Source organism: Neodiprion lecontei, chromosome 5 (assembly GCF_021901455.1).
Source record: "Neodiprion lecontei isolate iyNeoLeco1 chromosome 5, iyNeoLeco1.1, whole genome shotgun sequence".
Taxonomy (NCBI): Eukaryota; Metazoa; Arthropoda; class Insecta; order Hymenoptera; family Diprionidae; genus Neodiprion; species Neodiprion lecontei.
Window position 1 is genome coordinate 23,753,021 of NC_060264.1, and position 16,744 is coordinate 23,769,764.

At 39.5% G+C, this 16,744-nt stretch overlaps 1 protein-coding gene across 8 annotated transcripts in view; it reads left to right on the plus strand.

Annotated features, from left to right (window-relative positions):
- The window catches only part of LOC107221721 (protein shank), a 67,572-nt gene that overhangs the window by 14,431 nt on the left and 36,397 nt on the right, over nt 1-16,744 (plus strand). For 7 of the 8 annotated variants that reach the window (XM_046739700.1, XM_046739697.1, XM_046739698.1 and 4 more), the window contains exon 2: nt 7,775-7,842. The exons of the other annotated variant lie outside the window; for it this stretch is intronic. The gene's annotated coding sequence lies outside the window, so the exon portion shown is untranslated. The remainder of the gene's footprint in view (nt 1-7,774; nt 7,843-16,744) is intronic. 8 annotated transcript variants of the gene reach the window in all.

Here is a 16,744-nt window from a genome sequence, read left to right on the forward strand (position 1 = left end):
TTATTATTTACGTAAATTTTAATTTCTTTCTGATTTTAATCTCATCTCGAAGTATTCAATATTCTCACTGTGACTAACTTTCGGCTGAGAATACACGAGAATATAATGAAACTTTGAGAATTAATGCCTTGTCCGAGTACAAAATGACCAAGTATCTCGCTTTTTGAAAATTGTGAAAATTTTTGTAACCTCTAAAAACTTTTGAAAATTATTATTTTCTTATTTTGCGTTTTTAAATTCGTGTTCAAACTCACCATCAGCCAATGTCATAGAGTCAAAATACGTGTTCCCTATCTGAAATTACGGATTACCTACATAAAAATCTCGAATTTGGCGCAATTCACAAATCAATCCATAGATTATATCGGCATTATTTTTTCTTTTCCCTCTCCTTCAAACTTTTTCTCGCACATCGCTTCCACAGTCGCCGAGATATTCGCCTGGGGCGATTAAAAAAGACGATTCGGTAGAAGCAATGATTGAAATAGATACAGTAGGTCGTGAATTGATCGATTGTGATTCTTCGTTTTTCCCTCAGCTATCACGCTTGTGCTTCACCTCCGTTCTCAGCATCGCTGACACGACGGATTGCAAAAGCGCAGATGCCGCATGGATATTTTGAGCTTACCGATCGCGACTGTATAATTGTTATATATGTATACCATTCTCGTCGTGGGCCATACTTTTCTTTTTTCTCATTCTTATACACGTATAAACATCATATAAGGTAGAAGAACGTAAGAGAGAAGGCTACGACGACGACGGTGGCCGGCGTTGTTTTTGACGAGGCGTTGTATGGAGTTCTCAGAAACGTGCTCGTATTCGAATAACGAGATAAGGAACGGGCACCACTACGATGCTGACGACGCTGAGAACTCCGCCGAGGAAGGAACTCGACCGAACGAAGGAACGAACGAACGACCTGCATACGATGGTAATTCAACGCCCGACGACGGCCAAGACCAAGACCAAGACCAAGACCAAGTCCAAGAGCAAGATGCCGACGTTGCGGGTGGGGAACGAAGAGAAGTTGAAAGAATAATAATAAATTAGCTAACCGTGTGACGAGAGTGCGTCTTAACGAATCTCAGTCATCCGCCTGCCGTCATCGAATCAAGAGGTTGCGGTCCTGCCCTATATTATTTTATCATTGTACCAACATCGTCGCGTTCCTGGGATCTTTTGGAGAATCGTTCCGTACGTCTGTCGGTTATTTGAAAAAAATTTAATCGAATTTCCTTGCCAATTATTTGATTGTTTATTTATTCGATTTGAGGAATTCGCGCGAATAATGACCCGACGGTGTTGTCATCGTTGCATCCGTTTTGATCTTCCGTCGTTGGTAATCGAAGTCGAGAATCATTTATATTCGAAACGAAGGATCTCCGTCCGATGGCCCGAAGAAGAAAATCCTATTCCCGCAGATCGACGACCTGTGCAAGGTAATCGTAATCATATCATGTGATTGGTCAAATTTTACTCGCATATTATTTCGCAATTTGTTCAATCTTTGTGCCGTTCGTTTTCTCTTCAACAATGATCAACATTTTCTTATGCTCTATTACAGGCATAGTCGTTACCTCAGTCCAACTCACGAAATTACGTAATCACTAATGAACGTGCCGATAAATACTCGGGTGCGTTGTGAAAAATCGATTTTCGAAGCTTGCTCGTGTGATAATAAGATTTGGGGACGATTCTTTTCTGCAGCGTTGATCCAACCCAGTGTATTACGTGATCTAATATTTCTCGACACGGTTTCATAATTTTTCGTACGAGCATGTTTTCGGCATTTAAACTTTTATCAAAATTAGTGATAGAAAATATACGCCGTACGAGTGACAATTACAAATCAGTGTATGCTTCAATATGAAAATGATCGTTTGAGAATCGTTACTTTTTGTCAAATATATTAATCATTCGTGCCTCGGTCTTCTGTTTGTGAAACGGTGATTCGTAGGAAAAAAAGCTTGCGCATATTATACGGTGCAATCGTATGTATCTGAAGGTATCATCTCTGTAATGGGTATCGTATAGCCTAGCGTGCAGATTGAAGGCGTGTGAAATTGATAGCCTCGTCGTTGACGCGCGTTAATATTAAATATCGCTATCCGTTCTGTTTCACTTTTGTCGTCGCCCGTTAGTAAAAATATGCATCCATACTTTTCGTTCACATCCGTTTCCGCCGATGGTTTTTTTTTTTTTCTCTCTCTCGTACAATTATTGAAAAAATTCGCTACTTCAGGATTGCTGAAATGTTTCGGGTAAACAGTACAGGTGTATAAAAGAAACGAATCATTTTCATATTTTGAAAGTACAAGTGCTACAAAATTGCAAAAATATCGCGAAATAGTGAAGTTTATTTTCAATTTTTTTTGCTACGTTAAACGTTCCAACTTCCGGCTCTCTCTCTCTCTCTCTCTTTCTATTATTCTTTCACCAATGCAATTTCTTCGACGAATTGAAAATTTTCACGCAGTTTGTCGAGTCAAACGAAGCATATTATTTTTAACTGTAATACCGACGATCCGAGTTCCGATAACAGTTGGACACTGTTTCAATAGCTCTGTTTATTTGTTATTAGTTTCTAAAAGCACTTTCCTATTTTCCATTATCTTGCTTAGTTTTTTGAACTTAAACTTGAACTTTAATTCTGGTTTTTTATTTTTTTTTTCGTTTCGTTACCGTGATAGATCGGTTTTGATTAGCATCTGATTGTCAGTACGAGATATAAGATAATTGCTTTTGTTTTACAAATAATACCCCGTAGTTAGTACCGCCAAGAAGTATATTATCTAACGTGTCGCACGTATCTTCCAATTGTTTTCACTTCTTCTTGGAAGTAGAACCTCATTCGATTTCAGGAGGGCATTTTTCCGTCATGTTGAAGTTGGTAACGTTATCGTAACGATTTGTGTTCAGGAAAAAGAAACCGTCGTTTCGCGATTATGGAATGGTTGGAAATTTAGTAAACAGTAATAAAACAAAACATACTCATATTTTGAAATTTTATTTCCTCGAAAGTTGTCGTAAAAATAAGAAAATAGTGAATTTTCCACGATGCCTCGTTACGATAACGTTACGAGCTTCAATCTCGTCCTTTCTCTGAACTCTTGACGAGCTCGCTTATCGCCGTTTCGTTCTTTATCTGTCGTCCTCTTCCTCTGCATCGTCGCCGTCTGGCTTGTTCTCACGATCTCTATCACATGCGATTCTACTATCACTCTTTATTTTTTCTTCTCCGTTTCGATTACTTCATTGTGTTTTGGTAAAGAGCTAATTCATTTTGTTTTATCCCTTCTTCGTTTAATCTGCGATCGGCGAGTCCTTGATTGGTTGGTTCCGGAGGTGTAAACAAGCGACCGGTCGACCACTCGAAATTTCCCGACGTGGATTCTGGGACGACGACGAGGCCATCGACGCCAATCGTAATTGGCAAAATTTGACGCTTCGCATCTCTCCGAGAAGCTGGCGTCGCCATCCTATCAACATCGTCATCATCGTTAACAGCATCGTCACGATCGATCATCATTACCAGCGTTCATGCGGCGCAGGGAAGGCCACGACGTCACACATACACCTGAGTTTTATCGCCGATCCCAACGCACCATTCTGGTGACGTCGTTATCGGCCGAGAGGTGTGATGTGCCGTAGTGGTATTTTCTGTGCAGCGATTTCATCACTATACATAACGATCATATTCATAACAGACGAGTTCAAGGCATAGAGATTTTTATCGACCGCAGGTATAAATTGTGTAGTCATCGTTGAATATAATATAAATATATATACATATATATATTTATACATAAAACGTGACAACGTTGAATTATTTTTCTACGGTAGAATCGAAGTCTGAGATCTATACTATTTCCGTTGAAACGGTCAACTCTCGTGTTATACGATACATTATACATCTGTTCTACTTTACCAACCGTTGCAGCTTGCTGCCTTAATTATTTTAACTGTTCTTCGACTACGAACTGGTTTTATTTGTAAACGTGCGACGGTCTCTTTTTCTCTTCTTCTTGACCTTCGGTATTTATCGTAAATATTGTCATTTTTTTTTATCGCGAAAAATTTGAGTATATATTATAAACTAATTATATAACGTTGCATATTATACATATTCGTGTAATTAGGTGCCATTCACGGTAAATAATTTAAAGATCCTCTACACGCAGGAAAAAACGTGATTATGTATCTGGCTAGATGAAATGTTTCAATATCCAAGCATTTCTATCCTAGAAATATTATATTATTAGTCCCGATCGATTATATAAATTGCGTGTTACATTCTAAATCTAGGCAGGAAGAAAAAGATCGATACCGACAACCGTAGTTGACGACTGAAGATGTAACGATCGATACATTTTTTACAGAAATATTCTTAATAAACATTTTTAACACCGTGCGATGTATTATTATACACGTCAGCTTGGACGTAAACTACACCTATATGCATTATAATGAGAAATAAACTCAAACTTTGTCTAATTTTCAAATAATATATTATAATATTACGAGTGTGATTTTGATTGAATGTTTTGCGTGCAGTAATAACCTCCAAGGTACAATAATTACGAATTCCGTATCGTTTCAAACGTTTCTTTCACTACATACACCTACAGACTCGACATCGTAATTTGTTGACAGAGTCTTTGCAGGCTAGAACTGTATTTGAACAGCTTGCAGCTTTGGTGAACGGTTGAGTATCGGCAGTTTTATCGGCAAGTACTGGAGAACATCTCGTTGTAGGTACGTTCTGCAGCTTACACGAGTTTCGCTGGCAATTGAAATATTTAAAATAATAATAATAAAACCCGCCACGCTTTTCATCGATTAGTTATATTACTATATTCCATTAGGTGTTGCCTGTCGGACTTAAATACGAAGTGAAGCACGTGGCGACACAATACTGCAGGTATTTATAACATCACTTGATGCCTGTCGAAATATCTCGTAGATTTTTATTAGGTACAGTAAATTTTACGGTGATCCGATGTGTTTGTGGTTTACCTTAGGTTGGTGAGTGACCACTGTTTCTACAATAAAAAAACAAAAAAAAAAAAAAATGCTTTTTGCGATTAGAGTTTAGCGTACACTCTCGTATCTATGAAACTTCCCATGTAAACAAAAAAAAAATCCCATTTTATTCAGATTTAATTCCGACTTTTCGATACATTTTTTTTTTATTTACACATTCTTTATTTTTTTTAAATTTATATTCCGAGCTAACGACAAATCTCAGATTAGGTTCGCCGATTTTTATGGCTCACAGGTCTAGCTTCGTGTCCAATCGATAATGTCAGAATTCTATAACCTATAATAATATTATGGTCACTATCTGTGCACCAATCTACTCAGGGTACATATATTCATTTGTAGATTATATTTTTTGACAGTGGCTACGACACACGAACCTCACGTTATCGCTAACGCAGCCAAAAATTTTCGTAGCTTCTACATATCTTCTCGAAACTTATCAAAATAGAATTATACACCATGCTTTTAGCTTTCATACGTCGCGCTCGGTTTTTACTCTTCTGGTTTTTTTTTTTCTTTTCTTTCCCCCTTTTCAATGACTGTGATAAATATTGTAGTGTGAGATATACGAGAGTGGCGAACAACAGCGTGGGAAGAATTTATCGTTTATACGTTACGTGTACAGCGTGAATGTAGATATAGGTATACATGATACCCAAATAAGTATAGACGTAATTCTGTTCGTGGAAAGGAACTGGAGTGTCAAAATCGCAGGCGTGAGATGGTCTTTCTTTAAGCTTCGTACGAGCGGTCATACGAACATTATGTGAGTGAGTTTGCGCGCGCTTCACGGACGGCGTCGTGCCGGCTCTTGAGAGAGTGAAAAGTAAAAGTGACCGGCCTAGAATTCGCCTTTGGGAGGGCAGGGGGAGTTACTACTTACCATCGAACTCCTCTGACGCGGCACCAACGCCAGAACGAGGATCGAGGGCTATGAGGAGAGAGAGAGAGAGAGAGAGAGGGAGAGGGAGAGGGAGAAGTTATTATCTTTATTATCTACTTGACCATCAACCCACTTCAAAGTTTTATGGCCACCATATATTATTTATCGTGTCGACTAGACACTATTTCAAAATCTTAGCACGCGATTTGAACAATGTAGTTTTGCAGGGTTCGTACGCGCAGGGAAAACCTGGAAAACCGGGAAAACCCAGGGAAAAGTTAGGGAATTTCGAAAATGAGACTGGAATTTTAAGATTCTTGAAGAAATAAACTCGTTCTTATACGTACATTACTTGATATCAAACCTCCTTTCGTTTTTTTTCTTACTGAAAATCGCTGGCTGTTGTTTGTAAATTAGTAGTCGGACAGTAAATTAATTACTAGGTAATATTGAAGGTATTAGTATTAATATGCAAAAAAATTGTCATTAATCAACGGCATATTTCTTGGAAGGTTACTGAAAAAACATCCTATTTTCAGGCTGGAACACCTGGAATAGTCAGGGAATTTCGGGTTTCAAAAAGCGTACGAACCCTGTTTTGAAACACGCTTATGCAGCAACGCTGTGCCGTTGTGTGTAAAAGATATTTCAAGATCTATGCGCCGATGCAAGGCCGATATGTCACTTTGAAAAAAAGTATTTATCATTATACAACCCGTCCAACTACACATTTGGAATTTTTGACGATTCGTCACGGACTTTTTGCGATATCCGTGTTACGCAATCGTTCGTTGCTGTACAGTAATATTCATTAATGCATTTACCTTTTGGCTAACTTGTTTTACGGCCCGAAACAAAATGCGAGTTCGATTCTATACGGATCAGGTGACAATGACTGACGATGAAGCTGACGTGAGAGATTTCGTAGAATCTTACTCGGATTTTGTTTCGTAGCAGAAAACAACGCATTAATGAATATTAACTTTACCTCACTTATCAAAGTAAACTCCAATAACAAAATTCGAAATATTGCTTCAAAGCTTCGAAGCATTTACTTCGAAAAGACATTATCTACCAACTTTTCCTCGGTGTACGTAGAGAATCTTTCCACCCGCTGATTCATCGTCATCTTCATGCTTTATTTTTTCTTCACTCTCCTCGTTGTGGCAGGTATACATTCCTTGAACAACTAATAGATTTGCAGACCTGATCTGACAATGTATTGTACACAACTAGACTCCCAAACGGAACGAAAGTAGTCTGGGTTCCTTATTTCAGACCGATGGCGTCTCTATCTGCTGGTCGATACTGGTTTGTATTACAATACCAAGTTTGCTGTGGGAAAATTGTATTCGAAAACGCGAGGTTACAAATATTGAACATTGTCGGAGGTTAGTTTTTTCGTATGTTCAAGGTTGTTGTGATCATTTATTTTCTCTTTTGCTGCACGAAAAAATTATAATTAAAGTGCAACTTCATTGGCTTCGTGATTGCTCTGTTTATTCACTTGTTTATTCGTCCATTGGGTACGACTTAATACCATATGTACAGTAATGTTCATTAATAGATTCCCAGTGACCTACTATTTTTCTGGAACGAAAACTGGATCGAGTTTCCTTTCTAAAAAAATTTCATGTGCCAATGACTACAACGACGCAAGTTACAGGAGAAACAAACGATACGTTGTTCCTAGATACGTAAAATTTCTATATAACGAAAACACGTTTCTGTTTTTATTCCCAAAAAAAAATTACCCAGTTAGATGCGCCAGGGTTTAAAATTATTACGAACGTGTCAAGACTTTTAATCCGTCGTCTGAAAATTTCCCTTTCTTTATGATTCAAGATTCGGGGAATGACAAAAAGCCGGAGTCAACAGCGGATGCCTGAAATGCGTGACCTGCGTGTCTAACGGTAAGATCTATTCTGTTACCGGACGAATGCCTCTGTCCCTCAGGTATACAGGGTATGCTGTAACACCCTGAGAGATTTGCATTGGCGCTCATGTCGACTTCTGCTACCCCGCAACATCGAGCTGAGCTGACAATGAGTCGCGGTTCGGTATAAAGTCGAACGAACAACGTGGGTGTTCGGAGTGAGTGGGCAAGGGAGGCGGTGGCGCGTTGTAAATACATGTAAGACGTACACTTGGGGACAATGAATCTGAGACGGATAATACTTTACACTAGACGGTTACGTTGGCAACACGGAGAGACCTGCAGCGCCACAGTCGGCCGAGCGCGAAACAAACTCAATCTCAATAAACGTGACGTAACCTATGACCGTCGAATCCAACCTTAGAATACCGCGGGAATAATGACTTGTTGGATTGACACGTATTCTAAGGATATTCCGTTCGCCTACAAACCTGATTACCATTTTGCCAATCGTTTTCTGCAGAGCTTCACTTAAACGGACGTACAGGAGTCAGTTTTTAAGGTAATATAAAAAATTTTGTGGCGTTTTAAAGTGAAAATCCGGAGTTTTCAAATATATTCTAGTTCGCTCTGTTCCTTCCATTAGTCTAGTCACAATAAAACGATAGTAATTTTTTTTTTAATCTTGTTCCTCCGTTACTAGTATTGTTTACTTTGGTGCTAAAAAGCCGTTGTGAAATAAATAAATACTGTTGTTCGTTGATTTATTCTTGTATTTATCATTCATTTTCATATTTGTCGATGAATTTCGGGTCATTGATAAGGCGATTGTGTTTATGTTGCGAAAAACATGTTCATTCTATAACTCAATTATCTCACAATGAAGTTCACTTTTAAAAGTGCGTAATGAAATCGTTGGGTACATTTTTATAGCAAAATTGGTATTACTAAAGATTTTGTGACAAAATAATTGGTACTTTTCTTGGCTACCACAACGTGGAATTAAGTATTTTCGTGTGAACATTCTTTTCGCTAAAGGGGGTTTCGAAAATTTGAAGCCAGCATCAGGTGACTCATCGCAATATTGGCGATGAGGCACCTGTTAGCATTGATCGCCTGATGCTATCTTTCACGAGGGTCATTATTATCCACAAATACGTACATATCCGCGGTGGGAAAAAAAAAAACGGAAGTAAATGTTAATAGCTTAATTATTACCAACATTTTTTTATTCTTTACTTATTATACCACATGCTAAAACAGCTGAATGTCACGTAATATTTCAATTACCGAAAGGGGGGTGCTGATAATCAAGTTTAAAAGGTGCCTCATCAGTGTTAATGCCTATAGTCGAGTGAAACACCATTTCGCACTTTTTCTGTGTCTTCTTTCAATCGAGGCTTCTTATTTCACGAAACCAGTTTGATATTTTTAATGTGGGAGATTCGAAAAAAAAAAAGAAAAAGAATTTCTTTCTGGCACACCCTAATTAATATATATTACCGCACCGACACGTGTACGCGGAATACGAGAGAGTGTTTATAACTTTGAGAGCTACGCGATCTGATATCTTATAAACACATAACAATTACGTTGGCTTTCATTATATTGCTGGGCAGCAATATAGTTATAGCCCATGTATACTTGATACTCATACATGCGTGGGCTTATTTAACTCGGGCACACACGAGGAGGTGATATTAGTACACCGCGGCGGATTGGTATATAATACGCATTTTAACCGTGTGTGTATAATGAACGGCAACCGCGGGGCTTGTATAATAGGCATAACGAGTTGTACCTAGCCGGTGGGAAAAGGTATGCGGGAAAAGTTGTAAAAGGTAAAACTCGGTTGGATGTAACGTCTACAAAAGCCGTAGGAAGAGATAATCGTTCGTGGCACGTATTATACATATACTAGTAAACCTGTCTGTTGGTGTGCAGTTGTACACATACCTCCGGGGCGAATTTCACTTTACGTAATTTGCGAACAGTTTTCTGTGTATTCGAGCAAGCTGTATATTGGTACACCGATGATATACCGTACCTATAGGATACAATGACACTGACCAGTCTCAAGAATTACTATCTGATATAACTACTGATATTATAGGCATAGGAATACTTGAGGACAATGAATCTGAGACAGTTATTTTTTTACACTAGACACTTATGTTGGCAACACAGAGAAACCTGCAGCGCCACGGTCGGCCGAGCGCGAAACTAACTCAATCTCAATAAACGTAACATAACCCATGACCGTCGAATCTAACCTTAGAATACCGCCGGGATAATTACTTGTTGGATTGACACGTATTCTAAGGTTAGATTCGACGGTCATGGGTTATGTTAGTTTATTGAGATTGATTTAGTTTCGCGCTCAGCCGACTGTGGCGCTGTAGGTTTATCTGTGTTGCCAACGTAACTGTCTAGTGTAAAAAATTAGCCGTCTCAGATTCATTGTCCCCGTGTGTACATTGAAAGACTATCCCAGATAACATCGAAGAATTCGCCATGTGGGTCGCATAATTGTAACAAGAGAAATTTTGCACCGTGGATGCCCACAGCGAAAGTGAAAACTTGGTATTCGCATTTTGTGATTCCTTCGTATCGATCGTTAAATCGCGAAAATTGGTCAATCGTATTTGGATTCAAACTCATTTAGCCCCAATCTGTACTTTTCGTTCGTCTGATGTCTTTTTGTTCAGCTTACGCGTTATTTCGTAAGATTAATCAGCGACCACCAAGAGCGATTCACAATCACAATCGGTGTGTTGAGAAGCTGATTTGAAGTAGGTAATTCTCAGGGGATAATATGAACGCATCCTTTATCTACGCTGTGTTGAAGAAATCGATCAGGTATCACCGATCTCGTAGACAATACCTACAGGAAATATTAGGCGTATCGTATAGTACGGATTTATAGTAATCGCCTTTCTACTTCAGCTACCTACGTTTATACGTAGTACGTACAAGATTAAGAAATCGTCGTACATGTTAAGCCACGCAGCCGTTCTCCATTGGGTCCCTTTTATGGCTCACCAGATATCGATCTATGTATCTGATAGTTAAAGGGTATAATAACTAAACCGCTAGGACGAGAGCATGTTGGTATAACGGAGGGCAGCAGTTTGAGGAAAAAATGAATCCATTTCTCGTGGATGGTATTCGATTCTCATCTGGGTACTCATTTCGCATATCGTCGGGTTCTCACCAAATTGATACACATCCGGAATGTTGAAAAATAATAATTTCATTCTTTCACCATTGTATTTCTTGAAATTCTCACGTTATCCAGGAACACAGATAAACACTGATATCCACTACATACATGCTACTGTCCTGCTCGTATTGTTTTCTCGTGTACATAATTCGTTTTTCTTCGTATTGACATTGCGGACGTGTCGTATCTATATTGTCGTTACGACGAATTGTATCTATCACGTATTAAAATTATCTTCACCCATGTGTAAATATCACCAATGAATAAAATTGTGCAAACGAATACCGTGATTTTCCGTTCGTCCTTCAATCATGCTGTATATAAATCTTATATTGCACATCAAGCATACATGTAAATGTCCGCCACTGCTTTACGGAAATTTTACATAATGGTACCGAGTATCTGTCCGCTGCTGCCACGCGCATTGTCAATCGCGAATGTCTCTAAGTTATGGACGCGCTCTTTCTGATTCCTCATTCTTTGTCCTTTTGCACTTTCATCTTTTTCTAAGGAACCTGAAGTCACCGTGATTACGATCTGTTCCGGAGCCCTCCTTTCCATGTAAAAGGAGAAGTCTTTTCCTTCTTCTTTATGACTATCGTCATCACTGCGGTAACATGTAGGTACCAAATACGAGATGGGAAGAAAACCGTACCGCGGGCAAGTGAAATTTTTGCTTCTTTTTCTGTAGGCCGAGTTCATTTTTTCTCACGACGTGTGCAGTTTCTTCTTATTGTTTCGCGTTATGCAAGTATAGTTGTCTGCATGCGTGGCGTATTGTTCGGAGAGGGGACGAGGCCGGAAGGGAGATGAGAAGTAGCCTCGAATTTGACACCGGACATTAAATTATAAGCGTTTAATGCGTTGGATATCATATTTACAGAATGGGTAAATATAGATAGATTCAATTCATACCCTAACTACATAGATGTTAGAGGGACAAGAATGTTGAAACGTATATAGTTGGGAATTGATGTATTCTTTATAGAGTGAAAAACCTTGCAAAATGTAAACGGGGGAACTATACGTAAATTGCTGTGTGGAACAACAACGAGAACGCATGAGTGCTGGGTTGAAAACCGGTCGGTTGGCCGACTGTAAATCTCTTCTGTGTGTGCGTTATGCGGTGATTCGACAGGGAACGAGAGAGATACAGAGAGAGAGAGAGAGAGAGAGAGAGAGGGTGGGATGGCGAGAGGGATGAGGGGGCAGGGGGGAAGGATGGAGGAAGGAAGAGAACTCTAGCGATATAACCTCACTCCACCTAAGCAAGTTCGCCGAAACCAATCGTGTCTAGCCGCTGGCAATATATGCGAGCCGCGTAGGTGTACGTACAACGGATGAATATGGTAGATAGATACCTATGAGGTACGAGATACCTCGTCCAACGTTCTTGAAATTAATCTTACTCAATCTTGCTGACTTTTGAACGTTTTTTTTTTCGCACGTGCGGTGCTCCTCGGTAGCAAAGCGTTTGCACTACTTCAGCAAGTGGACCCTCTCACGGAGAGATGATGAAGTGCATATTTTACTCTAAACTGTAGGAAAAAAGGGATACATCAAGGTCTTTTCGTCAAAAAATACCCATGTTAACTATATATTTTTTTTAACCATAAATGTAGTGGTTTTTACCGTTTCTATGGTAAATTCGGCATTTTACAAAGTATATTTTACTACGAAACCTGATGTATCCATCCCCCTTTTTTCCCGCAGTATTCAGTAAAATCTACTCTTTCACTTTCTCCGCGTTTGTCACGGTATGTGGTAAATCGTTTGAATCAGGGATATCTATGTAACCTGTGAATATGGAAGATTGAGTATTCACGAGTTTGAGATTTTTCTGTTATTATCATTCATTTCGTTTTCACGTTTCGGCGTATCATCGCTTTTCATCGCCTATGGCGCAACCTGTTATGGCCAGTAAAGTTACACTATTAATAAGTATTTTTACGGTGGTACTAATTGGAAGCTAATGGGTCGTTGATGTTACATAATTACGGCGTATTCGATGAGTATGTACTACAGGCCACAGGGAGTCATGGTGCATGGTCTGAGGCAGGATCGTTTGCTTTTAACCGCACTCTGCGTCACGCTAAAGAAGATCTTGAAGATAATTGGTACCTGAAGGAGCAAGGCTAGGATTAGAAGCAGGTCACTTGAAACCATATAAGAACTTTTTCGGGTTACCGTGTGCAGGTTCATACATGTAATATTCGGTGTACTGCAGCATCTTTACATGGTACAATACTGAAGTTGGATATGGGCTTGTCCGCCGCGACAATGGTTGCAGGTTTCAAGGGTGTGCGCTAAAATCTATAATTCAGGTAGGTTAGGTTCTCCGTCTGGCAGATAATTTACCACTTTATTTGCCATGTTGTGTGTACTTAATTACTGTACTGGTAGTAACATACTGCGCAACCTGATAAACAGGGAATCATGATTATCAAGATTAAGCACAGATTCAATGGTCCCGGTCAAAGGTGAAAATCATTCAAGTTCGCGATGAGCCCGGTGATCTCACGATGATCGTCAAATCTCGAAGTAGCCGCTTCGTACTCGTACTATACTTCACGGCTGTATTAAAACGTACCAGCTGTGTGCACCTACGTAGGTTGTCCAGACGCCGAACCAGTTTCTTACCGGTTTCCCATACGGAATTCTGACGTCACTGCAGAGTTAGCGCGAGCCACCCGACAACTCTCAATGATTAAAATTGCTTAATTGTGAAATAACCGGCGGGCATATGAATCACCAGAGTTCAATTCTTGAGAGCGGCGACCTTCGAGTACGCTCACCAATGGGCAATCTATCGATTGACGATCAGTGCGTGCAGCCTTTTATCCATGTTTCCTGATGGTTATGGAGCTAAGTATTCGGAGGCGTACTGGCGAAACGCGGTGCCGTGCTTTGGGCCTTGTTGGCTCCAGCAATTATGCACGAACGAACGAACGAACGAACGTACGTACGTACGTAGGTACGTGTACGCGGGTTAACTGCCAGGGGAACCGAACCGGTCCCTTGTAATTACAGGGTCTGCGCGAGCTCTGGTTCGTTGCCGTGGCAAGGAACGCTCAATGATGCAGGGAGGCGTTGGCCAGACTATTGTGCTGTGCCGCGCATGAGCACCCTACAGACTGCCTACCGCATCTTATACCTGTCCATGCACGGTAGTACCTATAATTATCGATCTATCTATACGTTAAATATACATACGTATGCCCTCATCCCCGTCTATAACTAGGTACCCCACGTATATCGTATCCATAATTGTCGGTGAAAAATTATATTTTGCCATCCACCAGACGCCTCGTTTCAACTCGGCACGCGTGAATCTTTTTTACTCGGAACACCCGGACCTCGCGTAACAGAGTGTAGAGTTTTACTGATTGGTGTGGAAGATGATGCGAGGAACGGTAACGAGACAACGGCACTTGCTCCATTTTATGAATCAGTGGATCGAGTAATATATTGTATACGGGGCATTACATGTGAAATCAAGCAATTTCAAGCCAATATATTTTTCATTCATCGTCAGTTGAAAGTGTTTTTTTTTTTTTTCTTATGTATTATACACACGTAGCATGTGTTATTAAACCCCCAGTTATTCTTTTCTTCTTATGAAATAATTCCTTGAGATACAAATTTTTTTTTCTCCGCTTCAAATGCGACGTCTCTCTGTAATCTAAGATTAACGTCAATTTATGCTACGAGCGGCAATCATCGTTGAAAATGATCGGGAAATTGTATACTTGTTACGATACATCAAAGTCGTTTTTTTTTTAATGGGGAATTGTAAGCGTCAGTAGCTGAATCAGCCTCATTCAGTGATCCAGGTACATTTTGTATCAGATATATACAGTGTGTTTTCGAGCAAACGCCGCAGTATGTTGAGTTGCCTATCACCGAGGGGAACAGTTATCGGTAAAAGAGACTCACCGAGTCATAACGAATTTAGTAAAGTCAAATTATGTGATCACTTCAACGTGACTTCGGAACGTGATCACTGAACGCTTTAGCATGAGTTATAAACAGTGAAACAACTGCTTGGCCAAATCCACACAATTTTGCAACACGAGTAGTTCCAATTCACCCGCGAGTACTTTAAACGCGATACTTATCGATAACTCGGCACGTCTGTATTACCGATATTTCTTCCCCTCAGTGGTAGGCAACCCAACATACTGCGGTGTTTACTCACAAACACCCTCTATACCTTTACGGACGTTACTAGGGCTCGATCGAATCAATCAATCGCATGACTGAGCGTTTACGTTTTACCCTTATTCCGAATTGAAATGAAGGAGACGCTAATGCGCATACCTGCAAACTATCTGTATGCACTGTGCCACGTACGTTGAGATGTGACCGAATCAGAAACAGGGTGCAATGCAGTAGTTAATAGTTATAGGTACTCATTTAGACGTGACCAGAGTAGACAATACAATAATGTGCTGACCTGTTACCTAAGGGATCGTCCAAATTTAACTGTGTTCTTGTCGTTTACTTGATTTTTTTCCATATTTTAGTTTTACATTTGGTTTTAGCTCATGGTTGTTTGAAAACAAGCGTCAACTTTGAACAACGTTTAAAACATGCGACATACTCGACGGAGTCAGGATCCTATCAATTTGCGTATTCGTATAAGATACTCACCACCTGTTACCTGCAGGCATACCTAAGTATTTTATCCCGTATGAGCAATAATAATACAAACATACCTATATGGGATGCCTTAGCCGACAAAGTACGCATAAACAAATGCAATTTTCACAGTCGGTTCGCCTTTCATTAAGCTAACATGCCCTCTTTTTCTTGGTTTCATACTCGCTGTTGAACTGCTCTCTTCGTTCTTTTCTTCTCTTTCTCCATATCTATACTTTCGTTTTTGCTGAAAATAAGTGTTCATAATATGTATCCTCGTATAGCGCTGTATATACATATAATACGCAAGTATGGTACTCGCATACACTCTAATTGTAAGCTTACACTGTTTGTTCCATTCCCATTTACCGTGTACACAAGTCTATTGATTTTTCAACGTATCAACACCGTAAGACCAACGAGATGGTAGTGTAACTACCTAGTTGATACAATTTCGAAAAATGATCAAGTAACTAGATATTGGTGAAAATTCAATTCTGTGACTTATAAAGATTAATTAACTCTTTATTTTTGGTGATTTGATATCAATTGGAGGCTGCCCGATAAAAATTTGCTTACGCCCCAAATAACGAGCATCCTAATAATACCCACAGATTGGAAAGATAAACTGACAAGATGATGTGTAACGAGCTGTAGCTTGTTACAAGTCCTTTTTTTAAATTCCTTAAAATTGTAACAGGGTTACAAGCGTTAAGTTCAGTAAGCAATATTTTGAGCCATATAAATTTTAACTTGTCCAGCTGGATGGACTTTCTCGTTGTTACTATTATTTTACATCTCTGCCTGCAGACTCGCTCGTTAACTTTTAACGCTACTTTGAAATTTTTTGTCATTATTACCCATGTTAAACATCGTTTACCGGGGTTGTACTTGAAAGAAAAAATATCCCGCTTCCTTAGACTTTCATCGTGTTGGTTACACGGATTGTAACATGTATAGTATTCATATAATACTTCATACGACCGCGTGAGCTTTCTTATATCTCTCTAATTTGCTCGTAATTCGTCACTAACTCGCGTTCGCTTGGCACTACATATACCTACAACTAGGTACT